The sequence below is a fragment of the Bos javanicus genome, chromosome 24 (genome assembly GCF_032452875.1).
Source record: "Bos javanicus breed banteng chromosome 24, ARS-OSU_banteng_1.0, whole genome shotgun sequence".
Classification (NCBI taxonomy): Eukaryota; Metazoa; Chordata; class Mammalia; order Artiodactyla; family Bovidae; genus Bos; species Bos javanicus.
The window spans coordinates 48,090,555-48,106,566 of NC_083891.1; positions in this window are offsets into that span (position 1 = coordinate 48,090,555).

Here is a 16,012-nt window from a genome sequence, read left to right on the forward strand (position 1 = left end):
CCCAGGATGAGGCCAAAAATGAGATTCCCAAGGCACAGACCCCTACAGTCCATTCCCTTCCTCCAGCTCCCAACCCCCTCCCCCGGTACACACAAACCAATGCAAAAGATGATGTTCAGCACCCAGAGAGGCTAGGAGGCCTGGAGAAAGGCAGGTGGCAGGTCCACCTGGCCCCCTTCCTTCTGAGAGGTAAGAACTGGGCTCTGGCAAAGGTGAAGATCTTGATAAGTCAGACTTCTACCATGCAAAGCAGCCTTTGAACAAAATCTCTGCTATGATTACAGTGCCCCAGGCTTGGAATTTTTGGCACATTTTTTTTTCTAAATATTGGAAACCCCATTGACTATCACTATTGTTACTGGAAACCTCTTCGAAATGGTTATATAAGAATAATACTGGTGCTCCCATCAGTCCAGTCAGGGTCACTCCCCACCTGATCCAGAGTGAAGGCCACAGGGCTGCATACACACACACACACACACACAGGCCTGCACACACACACACACACAAACACAGAGGCCTGCACACACACAGGCCTGCACACTCACACACACACACGCCTGCACACCCACACACACACCCACACACAAGCCTGCATACCCACACACAGGCCTGCACACCCCCCCACACACACACAGGCCTGCACACCCACACACAGGGCCTGCACACCCACACCCACACACACACGCCTGTACACCCACACACACATGCCTGCACACACACACACGCCTGCACACCCACACACACACACAGGCCTGCACACCCACATACACAGAGGTCTGCATACGCCCCTTCACACACACACACACACACACACGGGCCTGCACACCCAATACACACACAGGCCTGCACACACCCACATACACACAGGCCTGCACACCCACACACACAGAGGTCGGCCTACCCACACACATACACACACACGCGCGCGCACACACAGGCCTGCATGCCCACACAAATCTATTGGATTTCCTTTTAGCCAGACCAGGTGCTGTGAGAACACGTCTCACTTCCTGCTCCTGGCCGCTCACTCCCATCCCACCCCATCAGCCTCACACCTCCCTTCTTGGCAGATCACTGAGCGTTGTTAAAGCTGACAGGGTCCTGGGAGACCATCAAAGGTCACACAAAGCAGTCAGTTGGTAGAAAGAGCCTTTCAGAGCCGCAGAGGCCAGTAATTTGCAGCCCATCACTAAGCTCTCTAAAATATCAATAAAAATACTCGCCAAAGTGGTGACTGTGAAGATTGACAGGAGTCCAACACACAGTGCCCGGGGCGGGGTAAGTGCCCAGGATGATGCTACGCCCACCTAGACCTGCACCTGAGTTCCTGACAGAGAAACCGACGCTGAGGGATGGTCTCGAATAATCGCATGTACCCAGAATTTTGATTAGCACTTTACATATATTCCTTTATTTATTCCATGAGGTAAGACAAAGACCACCTGAAACTCATAGTCGAGGTTAAGGGACTTTCTCAAGGTCACTCAGGCTAGTATGTGGCCAAGCTCAGATTTACACACTTGAAAAGACTGTAGGGGTCCAGAGACCATTTCTTTATCAGTCTGGACCCCAGTGGCCTAAAAATTGTGATGAATCAATGAAAGAATGAATGAAAAAAAAAATGGGCTAGGAAAGTCTGAATTCAGCAAAACCCTCAGAATCTTATTGAAATAGAATCAAGTCACCCATAGCCTCAACACCACCAAGGAGATCTCTTCTATTTCCTGGGACTAATGTGGGTCAAAGGAGCTTCACTGCCAACGGGCCTGTTTCTGCAAGGACCAGGCATGTCTGTAGAACAGAGATAAATACATAATGCAATGCTCACTCGAAGCCAGTTTGTTGTGGCCAAGCCTTAAGTACCCTCCGGGCCACCCTGGAGACACAAGAAAAGAAGACCCAGTCTTGTTCTTACCATTCAATGGAGAGGTAAGAAGTTCTGACTGAAAGGAGACAGGACAAGACTGAGCCCCGGATCTGAGGGAGAAGGAAGCAATGCCGGGCAGAAGGGAGGAGGGAGCCAGTGAGGGCTGAGCGGACCCAGATGTTAGCGGGCAGGGGCGTGGATCCCAGGCTCGTACCACTCACTCTCTCCTGCCTCCCCTTTCTCGCCACAGAACTTTCCTCATGGAATTCTCCAGTCCCAAGTGTCCCTCTTCGACTTGTTTAAATCTGGGCCCCCACAAAGGAACACTTTAAGCTCTTAGGTACAGGGCACTCCTGATGCCTGAGATCTGGGGAGGCTCTGAATTTCTGTGGGACTTCCAGATCATTTTCTTTCCCTCTTTAATTTTGTAGAGCAGTTTTAGGTTCACAGTAAAACCGAGGAGTAAATCCAAAGTGTTCCCATATGCCTGCTGCCCACCCCCCAACCTCCCCTTCTGTCAACACCCCCCACCACACTGGTACATCGGTTACATGAACCTACCTTAACACGTCCTTAGCACCCAGAGCCCAGAGTTTCCGTTAGGGTCCACTCTGGGCGTTGTGCATACCAGGGGTTCTGACGTGTATAATGACATGTCTGTATCATAGCTTCACTGCCCTGAGAATCCCGTCTTCTGCCTATTCATCCCTCTCTCCCCCAAAACTGGCAACCACGAATCTTTTTACTGTTTCCATAGTTATTTTTAATGTTTTGTTATTGTGGTAAAAGTCACATAATATAAAACATACCACTTGAACCATATTTAACTGTACCGTTCAATGGCACCAAGTACATTCACGCTGCTCTGCAACTCTCACCGTCATCCATCTCCCGAAGTTTTCACCTTCCTAAGTGGAAACTCTGCCCCCATCAAAACACTAACTCCATATTACCCCTCCCCTGCCCCCCACCCCATCCCTGGCCCTTGGCATCTACCAGTCTACTTTCTGACTCTATGAATTTGACTATTCTAGGTATCTGGCATCCACTCCAGTATTCTTACCTGGAGAATCCCATGGACAGAGGAGCTTGGTGGGCTGCAATCCATAGGGTCACACAGAGTCGGACACAACTGAAGCGATTTAGCACACATGCACACAGGTATCTCACATAAGTGGAGTCAAACAATATTTGTCTGCACCTAATGTATACTGGGTTTCCCCTGATGGCTCAGACAGTAAAGAATCTTACTGCAATGCAGGAGACCTGGGTTCAATGCCTGGGTAGGGAAGATCCCCTGGAGAAGGGATTGGCTAACCACTCCAGTATTCTTGCTTGGAGAATCCCATGGACAGAGGAGTCTGGTGGGCTACAGATCATGGTGTTGCAAACAGTTGGACATGACTGATCAACTAACACTTTCACTACTTGCAATATATGTTGGAATGCATTTTAAAGTTAACTTAAAATTAACGTCCTACAAACAGGTCGTGTCTTTTTTTTCCCCCTGTGCTACACAGTAGATTCTCACTAGTTATCTGTTCTATACATAGTCGTGTATATACGCCAGTCCCAATCTCCCAGTTTATCCCACTGCTTCCTTCCCACCTTGGTGTCCATATGTTTGTTCTCTATGTCTGTGTCTGTGTTCTGCTTTGAACATAGATTCATCTGTACTATTTCCCTAGATTCCACATATATGCCTTAATATACAATATTTGTTTTTCTTTTTCTGACTTAACTTTAACTTCACTCTGTATGACGGTCTCTAGGTCCATCCACATCTCTGCAAATGGTACAATTTTGTTTCTTTTTAATGGCTGAGTAATATTCCATTATATACATATAGATATATAGAGATGTATCTCACATCTTCTTTATCCATTCTTCTATTGATAGACATCTAGGTTGCTTCCATGTCCTAGCTATTGTAAATAGTGCTGCAAAGAACGTTGGGGTGCATGTATCTTTTGGTATTACGGTTTCCTCTGGGTATATGCCCAGTGGTGGGCTGGGTTATATGGTAGTTCTATTTTTAGTTTTTTAAGGAGTCTCCATACTGTTGTCCATAGTGACTGTACCAATTCACATTTCCACCAGCAGTGAAGGGGAGTTCCCTTTGTTCCACACCCTCTTCAGCATTTACTGTTTGTAGATTTTTTGATGGTGGCTTCTGACTGTTATGAGGTGGTATTTCACTACAGTCTTGATCTGCATTTGTCTAATAATTAGTGATATCGAGTATCTTTTCATATACCTCTTGGCCATCTGTATGTCTTCTCTGGAGAAATGTGTCTTCAGGTGTTCTGCCCATTTTTTGATCAGATTGTTTGTTCTTTTGGTATTGAGCTGCATGAGCTGTTTGTATATTTTGGAGATTAATTTCCTGTTAGTCGCTTCATTTGCAAATATTTTCTCCCATTCTGAGGGTTGTTTTTTATCTTGTTTATGGTTTCCTTTGTTGTACAAAAGCTTTTAAGTCCCATTTGTTAATTTTTGTTTTTATTTTCATTATTCTAGGAGGTGGGTCAAAGAAGACCTTGACTGACGTCAAAGAATGTCCTGCCTATGTTTTCCTCTAAGAGTTTGATAGTGTTAAGCCTTAGTGGGACTTCCCTGGTAGCTCAGACGGTAAAGCGTCTGCCTACAATGCAGGAGACCTGGGTTCAATCCTTGGGTTAGGAAGATCCCCTGGAGAAGGAAATGGAAACCCACTCCAGTATTCTTGCCTGGAAAATCCCATGGATGGAGGAGCCTGGTAGGCTACAGTCAGTCCGTGGGGTCGCAGAGTTGGACACAACTGAGCGACTTCACTTTCACTTTCAAGCCTTACGCTGAGTAATCTGGTCTAACAGTGGTCCCTTCTTTATATCTTCAGTTGTCAATCTCTTCTGTTATCTTCCTGTATTTCTCATCAATCTTTGCTCTATAAATAGCTGTAAATTCTGTGTGCCTGAAGGAAGAAGAGAGCTCAGCATCTTCCTGAGCTACCATTTTGGCCACTATTAGTGAAGTGAAGTCATTCAGTCGTGTCCGACTCTTTGCAACCCCGTGGACTGTAGCCCACCAGGTTCCTCCGTCCATGGGATTTTCCAGGCAAGAATACTGGAGTGGGTTGCCATTTCCTTCTCCAAAGGAAGGCCACTATTAATGACGTGTATTTATATTTTAAGTGAGTTTCTTGTGCAAAGTATATAACTGGACCTTGCTTTTTTAATCTACTCTGACAGTCTCTGTCTTTTAATTGTGTATTTAAAACACTGATGTTTAAGGACTTCGTTGGTGGTCCTGTGGTTAAGAACCCACCTTCCACTGCAGGGGATCATGGCCTGGGAACAAAGATCCCACATGCCGTGGGGCAACTAAGCCTGAACGCTACAGCTACTGAGCCTACACACCACGACTAGAGAGAAGTTCTGGATGAAGAAGTAAAGCCATCGAAGAAGAGAAAGCATCCCAGGGGAAAGTATTCTTTTTCTACTGTGGAAATATGAACCTGTCACTACAATGATTCTCTCTTCCATCGAATCCTAAAAGGTCAACCCTACAGAGCTCAATTAGCTTGGGCTTCCCTGGTAGCTCAGCTGGTAAAGAACCTGCCTGCAATGCAGGAGACCCTGGTTCCTTTCCTGGGTCAGGGAGATCCGCTGGAGAAGGGATAGACTACCCACTCCAGTATTCTTGGGCTTCCCTGGTGGTTCAGCTGGTAAAGAATCCGTCTGCAATGCGGGAGACATGGGTTTGATCCCTGGGTCTGGAAGATCCCTTGGAGAAGGTAAAGACTACCCCTTCCAGTATTCTGGCCTGGAGAATTCCATGGAATATATAGTCCATGGGGTCGCAAAGAGTCAGACACGACTAAGTGATTTTTTTATTATTTTTTTTATTCTTATCTTGTATGTTCTACTGTCAAAAGTTAGTGAAGGCTTGGGTGTGGGATGAATTGGGAAACTGGGATTGACATATATACACTATTGATACTGTGTATGAAATTGATAACTAATGAGAACTGAGTGTATAGCACAGGGAGCTCTACTCAGTGCTCTGTGGAGACCTAAATGGGAAGGAAATCTAAAAAAGAGGGATTATATGTACACATATAACTGATTCACTTTGTTGTATAGCAGAAACTAACGTAACATTGTAAAGCAACTATACTCCAATTAAAAATTTTTTTTTAATTTTTTTAATTAAAATTAAAAGCTTCACTCTGGCTTTCCTTCACCAGTACCTGTGGCTGTCCCAGCCTATGGAGCTCCACAAAACCCAGCACAGAGTTGCAAGCCAGGATCCATCTCAAGAGAAAAATGCATGCCCTTCAAGTTCACTTGAGGACATACAATATCTGGAAGCCATTGGCTTTATCCCCAGGGGAAAAAAATTCAATCTGGCCTGAGGAAACAATAAGTTAGATTTTGAAGATCGGGATCCAACACTGGATTATGTGGACCTTTCAGAAAACCCATTATACTGAAACTGAACTCTTGCCACTGCTAAATTAGAGCATGACCATTCATAGCAAAAAAAAAAGGAATCCACACTTTACAGAAAGGGTTATCGTCTGGATTCTTAAAACATGGAGAGCTCTCCCATACTTTTCAGGAGCAGAGCTATTGCATAAAACTAGGCACACCTGGATGCTTTCATGGGCAATGTTCACCTTTAAGCCTTAAATTATAATATGTTGGGCCCTTGAAAGTAACAGAATCGCATCTGGCTAAGTAGTCTTCAAGGAAGGAGTAACAGGAACCTAATTTGTTCCTGTTATCCTGAAGCACAGTATATGCGACACTGCTGCTGCTGCTGCTAAGTCGCTTTAGTAGTGTCCGACTCTGTGCGACCCCGTAGATGGCAGCCCACCAGGCTCCGCCGTCCCTGGGATTCTCCAGGCAAGAATACTGGAGTGAGTTGCCATTTCCTTCTCCAGTATGCGACACTAGATCTTTGAATGATAACCCTTGGTTTCCTTCCTGACACTCTGCCCCTCTCCCCATCTGTGCTGCTGCTACTGCTTGAAATGACCTCCCTGAGCAGAAGTCCAAGGTAGGCCCCAGCCACAAAGGGCAATGTGTACCATGTGCCATATTGAGGTGCCCTCCAGGTCTGCTGCTGCTGCTAAGTCACTTCAGTCATGTCCGACTCTGTGCCACCCCATAGACGGCAGCCCACCAGGCTCTCCCGTCCATGGGATTCTCCAGGCAAGAACACTGAAATGGGTTGCCATTTCCTTTTCCAATGCATGAAAGTGAAAAGTGAAAGTGAAGTTGCTCAGTCATGTCTGACTCTTCACGACCCCATGGACTGCAGCCCACCAGGCTCCTCCATCCCTGGGATTTTCCAGGCAAGAGTACTGGAGTGGGGTGCCATCGCCTTCTCCAGCCCTCTAGGTCTAGGTTTAGCTAAAACTCCACACTCAGGACACGGCACTTGGCTGTCTGAGCGTGATCTGGTCACAGAGCCAGATAATGTAACGCAGTGGTGTTAGTACCCCTAAGGAATGGAAGATAGAAGGAAGCTGCATAAAAAATTTATCCCCATTTCTCCCTTCCATGGATTACTCTGAGGACTAGTTTCTCCTTGAAAATCTTGTGGAGAAAATCCCAAGTGCAGCCTGAGCATGCAAACCCATTGAGTTGAATGTCTTTCCACCACTTGTAACACAATGGCCAATACAGTAACATCGTGGGAACTTCTTATTTCCTTGACTCACTTCCCATTTTCCTTCACCCTCATCCCCCTGGTCTTGCATGTCACAAATCTAACATTAGCATTTTGAGCTTTGCTTAAAGTTCTGTCCTAGCCTAGAAAACATGGGCTAAAACAACTGTCCAAGAGTGATTCTAGAAAATAATCCTCTGGATGGAATTAGGGAGGTGAATAGTCCATCTCTCTGAGAGTAACAGGTACTCCCTTGCTGGTACATGGAATAGAAGTAATCCCTCTGCATTTGGTGGATCCTTTTCTTCAACTTTCACTGTAGTTAGCTGGAATAAAGTGCAAGTGGAAGGAAGTCAGGCAATGCCCAGTGGAGATCAAGTGGTCACTGCTGCTACTGCTGCTAAGTCGCTTCAGTCGTGTCCAACTCTGTGTGACCCCATAGACGGCAGCCCACCAGGCTCCCCTGTCCCTGGGATTCTCCAGACAAGAACACTGGAGTGGGTTGCCGTTACAGAAATGATGTTAATGACAAGGATTGTAGATTAGGGTGGATACCGATGACAGCATTAAACGCATTTAAATAAAAACAGGCTCAGAGAGGTCAGTTTAAGGCATGATCTAGAATTCAGATGACCTGTATGGCAATATTGGAGAAGGAAATGGCAACCCACTCCAGTATTCTTGCCTGGATAATTCCATGGACAAAAGAGCCTGGCGGGCTGCAGTCCATGGGGTCACAAAGTGTCGGTTGGACACGACTAAAGCGACTGAGATATGGTAATATTGAAAGAAGTCTTTTTTGGGGGGCAGTATCAGGGAAGACTGGGCTGAATATCAGGGCAAGGACCTGAGGTTAAGCATTCCAGGGGGGACACATGTATACCTATGGTTGATTCATGTTGGTGTATGGCAAAAAAAATCACAGTACTGTAAATCAATTATCCTTCAATTAAAACAAATTATTTTTTAAATTTTTTATTTATTTTTTAATTATTATTATTTTTTTAACTTTACAATATTGTATTGGTTTTGCCATACATCAACATGCATTAGCCACGGTTGTACACGTGTTCCCCATCCTGAACCCCTAATTAAAATAAATTAATTTAAAAATAAAAAATAAGAGCTCCATACCTGCCATTAAGATAAAATGCAGAAACTTGGCAAATATTCTATGTCCAGTCAGAACCCGAATAGGGAACACGTGGGACTCTGAGCTCTAGGATGGAGACATTTAGGTGAATGAACCGAGCGTCTTGAAACTCCAAGTTCCCTTAAACCTCCTTCTCAAGGAAGCAGCACCTTCACATTTGCCAGAGGATACTAGACTCTGCTTGCCTGGAGAACGTTCAGTGATCTCACCCGAAGCAGTTTCTTCACAAGATAGTGCTTGTCGTCCTCAAGACAAAGTTAGCCTTGTTCCAGCAACCCTCCTTATCTCCATATTGATAGTCAAAGTCAGGTCCCAGCAAGGTCAGATGGAGACACAGAATCTCTGTTTCTGGAGGAAATTGCCTAGATAGGAAAGAAATGATAAAACCTAGCATCAGCTGAGGATCATAAGTGAAAACTAGTTTTGAGGGTGCTAGACCAGAGGCTGGCAAAATATAGGACTAGAGAGTGGAGAATTCACTGACATGTAGTAACTCACATATGACTCATAATTTCATTTGTGTCCAGAATACCTGGGTAGTTTGCTGGGATGGTTACTTGGAGCCTGACTCCACAGGGGACTACAGTAAATAAAGTGGCAATGCCAAGTTGGCATAGCATTCAAGATGTCAGAAGGCTTGGGGAGATGGGAATATTAAACAGATTTATCCCAGGTATGGTCCAAAAACCTGCCACTCAGAGAATATACCCTTTGCTAAGGCGGTATAAAAACACATTGGTGAGGAAAATGTCAGCATCTTAGAGAAACTCAACATTGGCTTTCAGAGGCATGATGAACAAAATGACTTAATAGGAAGCAAGTTGGAGGGCATTTGAGATTCCTTGAGCTGCAGGGATTTATGGCTGCTGTGAACAGCTTTTGGTGTCCTGGAGTTAAGGTAAATGGATGATCAATTAGAATGCTACCATATTTATATGCACGAAAAAGAAAATCTCAATCTGGAAAATAGTAGGCTGACATTGTCCAATGCAAAGGAAAAACTGCGGCCTTTACCCCTAAGCCGGTTCACAGACTCAGAGTCCATGATGAAGGGAATTCCAAGACTCTTAAGTCCTGACCAAAGTCAACATCCAGAGGATCCAGTGCATCTGGGACACTCTGTGGTTATTCTCCAAGTTTCCAAATATATAGTTAGGATAGATAAGCTTAGCATACACCTAGCAGCTGACAGATCCCTCATAGTATTGGCCTGATTTGTGGGCTAAGGGTCATTACAATTGGAAGAGTCAATTGGAAGTCCTTGAAGTTTCCCCATCCCAAATACCAACCTCCAAATTAATCAGAAGCATTATCATATTTTTGAAGGAATTTCAGAATTAGCACCACCAACAAAGATTGGAAAGATAAAAGAGGTGGCCTCTATTGCTTTTTGATTAAATTCACCCCTGACAATGGAGTACTGCAAAATATTCAGTCTAAATATGAGTCTTTAATTGGGACAGACCAACACAGTGCCTGGAAATCCTTCAGTGGGTAGAGTCAAAAAAGTTGACGTTTACTTAGCAAGAACAGTGATCCACATTCACTGTCCTGTCCCAGGGGTATGATAACTTTCTTGCACAGTCATGATACATCAGAACACCATACTGGTGCACTATACTGATGACATTGTGCTAACTGGAACAGATGAGCAGTAGCTGGCGAGTACCTTAAATGCTTCAGTAAGGCACGTCCATGGCAAGGAGTGGGAGCTGTATCTCCACAGACTCAGATACACACCACATTGGTGGACTTTTTTAAAGTTTCATTTGTCTGGGATATGTTGGCACATCTCTCTCAGGTAAAAAGCGAATTGATGCATCATGCACCTTAAAATATTGGGTTGGTCAAAAAGTTCACTTGAGTTGGAAAAACCCGATACTAAGGAAGAGGCATAATACTTGCAGTTTCCTCGGATTTTGAAAGCACTAGAGTCTAAATTTTTATTCCATTTCTCTGATGACTCAAAAAACCCTCAGTTTTGAATGTGCAGCAGGTTCAAGCTGTGGTTCCAGGTACTTTGTTTCACGGGCCATGTGACCAACAGACCCAAATGAGCTAGGGGTATCTGTCGTGGAGAAGGACAGTCCTCAGTAGAATAGTCACAGCACAAAGCCCTCAGATTCTGGGGCAGATTCAAGGCCATGCTCGTAACCACTGGGTCATCACAGTTTCTCTTCAGATATAGCTCATCTTTGATCTCTCTCTCTAGCCCCTTTCTTCCCAGTTTAAGATACCATAATCGCTCCTGTGGATAAAGAACACAGACAGATAATATTTCATTCCACCACAACCTCATGAGATAGGGAGGTGTGAGAGAAACAGCACTCATCAATATCCATTTTCTCCTCTTCTTCCTGGCATGGAACTAAATTACACTTCCTAGACCCTCTTCTGCGCTTCCCTGGTGACTCAGTGGTAAAGAATCCACCTGCCAATCCAGGAGACATAGATTTGATCCCTGGGTTGGGAAGATCCCCTGGAGAAGGAAATAGCAACCCATTCCAGTATGTTTGCCTGGGAAATCCAGGGACAAAGGAATCTGGCAGGCTACAGTCCATGAGGTCACGAAAGAGCTGGACATGACTTAGTGATTAAATAACACACCCTCCTGCAGTTAGGTTAGGTTTAATTCAGACCATTGGAAAATTATTTGTGTCTCTCCCAGGCCTGGCCCATCCAAATCTCCTAGGTGTGGCCTTCCATTCTGTATCTGGCTCATGGAGACCTTAGAGGCCACATCCTAAAGATGGCAGCTCCATCACATGACAGACGCCTGGGTCTCTGAAGGACCACGTGGAGCAGAGGCCCCTGTCTGACTTCCACTGGACATGAACATGAGCAAGAAAGGTTTTGATCTTGTTAAACCACTGAGAGTCTTGGATTATTTGTTAGAACAGTTAACCTAGCCTAAATGAAACAAGAAGAAAAGTGTGGATTTTATTATGAAAACATCAAAAGGTAAGAAAGGTGCAGATAATGGGAAATCACCTGGGTTGCAATCAAACACAGCTAGAGACAGATTCATGGCCCAACTACTTGCTGGCTGTATAACTTTGTATAATTGTCATTCAATACCTCTGAGCCTCAATTTCCATATCTAATAAATGAAAATATATAATCTTATATTTATATAATGATTATATAATATATATAATTATATATATTTATATATATAATTATAAATATATATATAATATATAATAATATATTATATATATAAGATTATAATATATAAGATTATATATATAATCTTATATATTATAATATATAAGATTATATAATATTTATATATAATCTTATATATATAATATATATAAGATTATATATATATTATTATATATAATATATATAAGATTATATATATTATATATATAATTATTATATATTATTATATATTATATTAAATATTATTATATAATACATAAACATATATATTATATAAATATTATATATATTTATATATATAATATATAAGATTATATAATATATAAAATATATATAATATATAAGATATATATATTATATATATAATATATATAAAATCTTATATATATATATATATATAATGCAAGCTTATCATGAGAATGAGGGGTACTATTGATAATAAGCCGGGCACACTTACTGGCATACAGTAGATGGTCAATGAACATCCACTCTCGTTACTGCCAGTCACATGGTAAATAACACCACAGTGCTCCGTTTTCTGAAGGCCAGCCCAGAACAATCTTGCTGCCCACACTGTTTTCCCAAGGCTTGCTTTGTACTGCAACCAAAATGGTCACCTTTTTATTAGAAAGGACCCCCCTCATTGGAATTCACGTTTCTGAAAACAGACTGAAAACCAATTCTAAACACTCTTTGCCTGCACATATATGAAGGGATAGAATTAGGTCCAGGAGTAACCAAAATGATGCATTCGTGTGTTTTGATGTAACAGAATTCTATTACATTTGAAATGAAAGTGACGAAGAGGTCACAAGTGGTGACCAAGGCTGCAGTCTTCTACTCTGCACTTAGATTCAAAAGCAGCCTGTTTCCAAGACTGTGGAGTTGATTTACTTCAGGAAGTTTTCGCGCCCTCCTTCTGACACTCTTAATTGCTGCGCCCTCTGGTGGTCATGATATCCAAAAGGAAATCAAACCTGAATATTCATTGGAAGGACTGATGCTGAAGCTGAAACTCCAATACTTTGGCCACCTGATGCGAAGAACTGACTCATTTGAAAAGACCCTGATGCTGGGAAATACTGAAGGCGGGAGGAGAAGGGGACGACAGAGGATGAGATGGTTGGATGGCATCACCAGTTCAATGGACATGAGTGTGGGTAAACTCCGCGAGTTAGTTAGTGATGGACAGGTAGGCCTGGTATGCTGCAGTCCATGGGTTCACAAAGAGTCATACACGACTGAACGACTGAACTGAACTGACTTGTGGTCATGAATTTACTCATCTCTGTCTATTTCTGATTTTAAAAGAAAGATGGACTTTAAAGGAGGGGCTAGAGCATTAGGAACCTCACCCTTGTTTAGGATCCAGGTATTCATGTTCATGCAGTCTGTGAAGGAGACCAGGCTGATGGGTGTACAGTCTGATGGCAGAGACTGAGTGACCCGAGGCAGATGAGGGAGGCAATAAGACAGCTCAGCAGTAATGGGGAGGATCAAGCATTTCAAAGGGGAAACCATTGATTTAGAGATGGATTCAAATAAGAGGAAGGAAGCAGAATTGTGCAAGAATAGGCTAGGGGGATGGCTCCTGCTTCCAGACCACTGGTCGCATTCAGGTTATTCCTCCCCCAGAAGGTACAAAAAATACAATACTCCACTGTGCAATCTGAAGTCAGCACCACCCATTTCTCCAACACTGCTTTCCCCTCTTCTGTCTCCTTTATACCTCATTCCTGCACCAGCCAGAGAGGCTGGCCAGCTAACTCCCAGGCAAAAGAAACGGTAGAGGTATCAACACCTGAAATCCTGTACCTACTGGTATGATGCCTGAGACTTCTATCCACCCCACCCGCCCCCACCATCCCGTAGACATTCGTTCCTTAAGAGAAGCCCTTTCTGGGCTTCAAAGCAGAAGGCAAGATCTATTCATAGGAAAAGGGAGCATCATTTTCTTAAAGAAAAAACATTTAAGCGGATTAAGCAAAGATAAACAGCTTTCTATTATGCAGCACTTCTCAGAGCCTTAAACACATTAATGTGTTCTTGGAGTCAGCTACAGGGGATTGCAGGAGGGCATTTCCAAAATTTATTTGAGCATTGTAACCTGCTTTTCAAAGAGCATCTTGAAAGATGCTCTCTGGCATCCACTTGAGAAGCACTTCCTTAAACGGTTAGTGAGCTCATTCCTATTAAGGTTCTAGCTGCCAGTGGGCAGGTCCTTGTGATTGGAAGAATTCTATCCCGGGGCCAAGATACCAGAGTTCCCCTCCGGCCTTCCATTCCTTGAGTGCTCTGGTCGCCTGTGTGCATGCTCAGTCACTTCAGTCGTGTCCGACTCTCCATGACCCCATGGACTGTAGCCCACCAGGTTCCTCTGTCCATGGGATTCTCCAGGCAAGAATACTGAAATGGGTTGCCAGGCCTCTCTCCAGGGGATCTCCCTGACACAGGGATCAAACCTGCATCTCTTACATCTCCTGCATTGGCAAGTGAGTTCTTTACCACTAGCGCCACCTGGTTAGTTCCCTCCATTTCTTTGGGTTCTACTTCCTCATCTACAGACTTCTCTGATGGGTCAGAGGGTAAACTGTCTGCCTACAGTGCGGGAGACCTGTGTTCAATCCCTGGGTCAGGAAGATCCTCTGGAGAAGGCAATGGCACCCCACTCCAGTACTCTTGCCTGGAAAATCCCATGGACGGAGGAGCGTAGTAGGCTACAGTCCATGGGGTCCCAAAGAGTCGGACACGACTGAATGACTTCACTTTCACTTTTCCTCATCTACAAAGTGAAGTCTGGAGAGATCAGTGGTTTTCAAACTGTTTCGAGGAGACTTAAGGCTTCATGGAGGTACTTCATCCGTTCCACAACATCCATAAAATTTCCAAAACTTAACATAAATGTGGATTCCCAAGGGAATCCATTACACTCTTTTTGCCACTCGTTTTATATGGAAGATTTACCAAAGATTCCAATTGGTGAAAAAGAGTCTATTTGCCAAAACCAAATATTTTGCTAAAATATTTGATCTCTGAGGACGGTTTAATGCATATATAGTTGTAGAGGTGTATGAACTAGGAATCCAAGAGAACAGCCTGGAATTACAAGATTTACTAGTTGCTAGCTGCGTGGTGTGGCCAAGTCACAAGACTTCAGGGGAACTTATTAGACCCAGATCATTGGGTTATTGGAAATAAGGAGAGGGAATGAATTCGACTACCCTGAAAACTGGTAAGGATACACTTTGGGTGAAGTAGGGGTTATTCCAGATCGGCAGGGGGAACCGGATGCAGGGCAGGGTGCCCTGAGGCTGAAGTTGCTGATCCCTGGGTCTCTGCAGGAGCCTCCTCCTTTCCTGTCTCCCAGCTCCCTGCTCCAGCTCAATCCACTGTGTTAGCAATTAATCTGCCTCAAATAACTCCTTTATTACTACCCAGTTGCCCGTGAACCTATGAGTTGAAACCTTTGCAGAAGCTCCATGCCTAGTTCTCAGTGGTACCCCGGGCAGGTGTAGTCTGCACAGCTAGCCAGCAGAGAAAAAAATAGATATCATGGGTTTTCAAAAAAGAAACCAAATCTGAAATTACCCAATCCTTAAAAAGCAATGACACAAGAGCCTTACACAGCATATCTGTGGGCTTCAACAAAAACAGAATTTAGAGGAAAATTCATAATTTCAAATCAGTATATTGGAAAATTTGGGGGAAATCAATAAACTAAGAACATGGCAAGGGCAATGGGTCACAGTAGCCGTTTAGGTTTTTAATCTCTCTATAACTCCTCTCAACAAACAAGCAGACCAGATAAGATACTACCAGTTAAAAAACAAAATAAAGCAAATAAATGAAAAATCTACATATAAGCTCTTCAACCAAACTAAGCTATGTAAGAAGAAATCTATCAAACCCTGCTTGCTCAGTCCCTTCAACTGTATCTGACTCTCTGCGACCCCATGGACTGTAGCCCACAGGCTGCTCTGTCCATGGGATTCTCCAGGCAAGAATACTGGAGTGGGTTGCCATGCCCTTCTCCAGGGAATCTTCCCGACCCAGGGATTGAACCCAGGTCTCCCACATTGCAGGCAGAGTCTTTACCGTCTGAGCCCCCAAGGAAGGCTAGCCTGTAGAGTTCTAGGTCTGGGGACTGGGGCTGGAACAGGAAA